Source organism: Mixophyes fleayi, chromosome 2 (assembly GCF_038048845.1).
Source record: "Mixophyes fleayi isolate aMixFle1 chromosome 2, aMixFle1.hap1, whole genome shotgun sequence".
NCBI classification, from domain to species: domain Eukaryota; kingdom Metazoa; phylum Chordata; class Amphibia; order Anura; family Limnodynastidae; genus Mixophyes; species Mixophyes fleayi.
The window spans coordinates 34876254-34880418 of NC_134403.1; positions in this window are offsets into that span (position 1 = coordinate 34876254).

The following is a 4165-nucleotide window of genomic DNA, read 5'->3' on the forward strand; positions in this document are numbered from 1 at the left end:
CCTGGATTTAATCATGAGGGAAAAAAAGTCTCACTTGTGAAGCTCACAGCTTCTTTGAAATCTGAAAAGAATTCACTTGCTCTTAATTACCAGTTTGGTCAATTATTTTAGCTATTCACATGGACTTGTATTACATAATTTTATTACATTTTGATTTTTTTAACTGTTCCCTGTAAACTAATACACTATTTGGGGGTATATTTACTAAACTGCGAGTTTGAAAAGTGGAGATGTTGCCTATAGCAGCCAATCAGATTCTAGCTGTCATTTATTTAGTACATTCTACAAAATGACAGCTAGAATTTGATTGGTTGCTATAGGTAACATCTCCACTTTTTCAAACACGCAGTTTAGTAAATAAAGCCCTTGGTGTTGAAGGGATTCTAGTAATATTTTCTGTTTTGGTTTTTTTAAAAATAATTTAATTTCCAGACAAGGGTGACTTTCAAAGCAATATCCCAAAAACAGTCTTAATGACAAAGGGCCTGATTCAATAAAGAAAGTCAAGTAAAAAAAAATTGAGTAAGTAGTCTCCTGGACAAAACCATGTTACAATGCAAGGGGTGCAAATTTTGCACATAGGTTAAATACTGTCTGTTTTTTTCATGTAGCACACAAATATATATCCAATATAAAATTATTCTACTAATATACAAGGCTATCCTTGAAAAAGACCTGTATTTGGAGGGTCGAAACGCGTTGGAAGAAAAGGGTTACCAAACTGACAGCTTTTTGGATTCCTGTTACACCATCTATCTTCCAGTGGAGTGAGATGTGAGCTGAACCCCGGGGACTTATAACATACTAAGCCTACATTTTTCTCCTATCTGGTAGGAATCCAATCATACCGTTGTTCCAGTGCTTCCTTTTAAATATTTTTATTACTATGATGTGCAATAAATATTTCTACAGCTAATTGTGATGCATCAGAAATTATTTTGTATGCATACTCTCACTTAAGAAAAATCATCTATACATCCATGGGGATTTAAAGACAACCTGATATCAAGCTCTTTAATATTATATATCTTGTTAGTGTTCTCACAGAAGGATGTTGTGGTGATGGATTCAACATTATAATACAACAAATGTGTTATTAACACTACAGGCGAATATTTTTTTGTTCTCTAGTAAGTGCAATCACATTAGAGAAAACATATGGGGCTAGATTTACTAAGCTGCGGGTTTTAAAAAGTGGGGATGTTGCCTATAGCAACCAATCAGATTCTAGCTTTCATTTATTTAGTACCTTCTACAAAATGATAGCTAGAATCTGATTGGTTGCTATAGGCAAAATCCCCACTTTTTTAAACCCGCAGCTTAGTAAATCTAGCCCGTGGACTCAATCAGTTGAAAACACTTTAAGAAGAAAATCAAGTTTATGTTTAATTTTTGTTAAACTGTATCACACTATGGTATATTTGTTTGTTTTTTATATCATGCACCATTCATCTGAAAAATTGGAGAAAAGAATCTGAACATATGACTGAAGAAATGTATCATCAGAAAATTTGAGTATATTTTTCATTCAATGTTTATATGTATTGATGTTTTTTTGTATGTTGTTGGGTAAATACATATACCTACATATGTGAACACTCTTGTTTGCACTGTGATACTCCTACCCTATATTTATCTAATATTACTTTTTTGGGAACATTAGTGTGGTTCTCTTAGGAGGATTAGCTGCAATCAGGATTAGCGCAGTCTCTGCTGTTAGCTATTGTTTATTAATATACAAGGCCGTCAACAAAATTGCACCGACATACATCTCCTCACTTGTCTCAAAATATCTTCAGACTCGACACCTCCGTACTACACAAGATCTGCGTCTCTCATCCACTCTCATCACATCCTCCCATTCCCGGTTACAGGACTTTTTTTGGGCTGCACCCAGGACTAAAAAAATACAATGATCATAGTCCGCACTTTTTCGTGCATCCATGGTGATGTAAGGATACCGCTTTGTTTCCATACACACTGCTTTTTCCCTATGTGAAATGATAACTAAAGAGGTCCAGTTGAATTTATACTAAAGTTTTAATTCTCCACTAGCCAGCCTATTTGTTTGAATGAACTAAAATTAATTTTCTCTAGTCTGTTAATAGTAACACCCTAAATCACGTCATATCTTAAACCTCGGGTAAATTGCGCTCATGTTGCTTGCTCCCTGAAATAATCTTGTAGACTCTGCAGGGTTAGTATATCTAGAGAAGAATTATTCAATGGGATATCCAATCAGATTAGTTACTAGGTTGATTGATAGATGTGTCTGCCTATCCACATATCTTTAATCAGAAGGTTGCGTACACCGTTGTAAATGATGCTTTATTTAGAGGAACATGCATTAGCGTATACTTTAATAAGTTTAAGTAGATCTTTCATGTAAAATATTTGCTTGAACTCATAATTCCTTTTGTCCACAGGAAAGCTTTGTTCCATTAATTACATATTGTGTAATACCAGAAGAATAAAAGCAATTTTTTCCACATTGTACAATTTCTACAGCTATTGTTCCAAACATCAAGAATTCACTTCCTTTATTATAGTTTTAATATGCCTCTTTTAAAATAAAATAAATACAGATGAATTGATAAAAAAAATATCTAATTAAAGTGAAGTGTTATTAATACTGCTCTGAATGTGTAGGAGGTGCCGAATATGTATTATATATTTATAAAATAAAACATTCAAACACAATACATTTTTATCATTATTTTTATCATTTTCTTGTTCGAATGAATATGGATTATATGTGATCTCTGTGTGGCTTGTGTGATTCAAATACATTTTGAAAAATACAAACTTTTAAAAACAGTGTGACTAATTTGTGGTTATGAAGATTCTGATCAAAATATAAACCTCTTTGTATATTAGAGTGCTGTATGTATTGTAATAATTATTGTTTTATCTTGTATAGTATAAATAGTTGTAATGTATATTATTTAGCAAACATTGTTAATATGTTCAAAAGTATATTTAATAAGAGGCATTTTATTATGTTCATATTTGGCATTTATGTAAAGCTCAGTTGGAGGTTCCTATACTGTATATGTTTTTGCTTTAGATTTCATAAAAATGACACAAGACTTATGTTTTCACTAATAGAGATAAAGGGGTATATTTACTAAACTGCGGGTTTGAAAAAGTGCAGATGTTGTCTATAGCAACCAATCATATTCTAGTTATCATTTATTTAATCCACTCTACAAAATGACAGCTATAATCTGATTGGTTGCTATAGGCCACATCTCCACTTTTAAACCAGCAGTTAAGTAAATATACCCCAAAGTATCTATTAGAAAGATGGACCTGCTTTTTCTCCTGAACTCAATTATCACACAATTATCTGTCCACAATTATAAAACATCTAAAAACTTGTGAAGACAGTGGGAAATTATTGTGGGGGTACAAAGTAGTGTCATCATCACTCCAAGGACAAGGCCATACCATCTATCCCTGGCTTATCTGCATCAACTGATCTACTGTGTACCGACCCGGCTTGTCAGTTAACCCTTCTCCTGCTGAATCCCTGGTTTATCTGCATCAACTGATCTACTGTGTACCGACCCAGCTTGTCAATTAACCCTTCTCCTGCTGAATCCCTGGCTTATCTGCATCAACTGATCTACTGTGTACCGACCCAGCTTGTCAGTTAACCCTTCTCCTGCTGAATCCCTGGCTTATCTACATCAACTGATCTACTGTGTACCGACCCAGCTTGTCAGTTAACCCTTCTCCTGCTGAATCCCTGGCTTATCTGCACCAACTGATCTACTGTGTACCGACCCGGCTTGTCAGTTAACCCTTCTCCTGCTGAATCCCTGGCTTATCTGCATCAACTGATCTACTGTGTACCGACCCGGCTTGTCAATTAACCCTTCTCCTGCTGATTCCCTGGCTTATCTACATCAACTGATCTACTGTGTACCGACCCGGCTTGTCAGTTAACCCTTCTCCTGCTGAATCCCTGGCTTATCTGCATCAACTGATCTACTGTGTACCGACCCGGCTTGTCAATTAACCCTTCTCCTGCTGAGTCCCTGGCTTATCTGCATCAACTGATCTACTGTGTACCGACCCGGCTTGTCAGTTAACCCTTCTCCTGCTGAATCCCTGGTTTATCTGCATCAACTGAACTACTGTGTACCGACCCGGCTTGTCA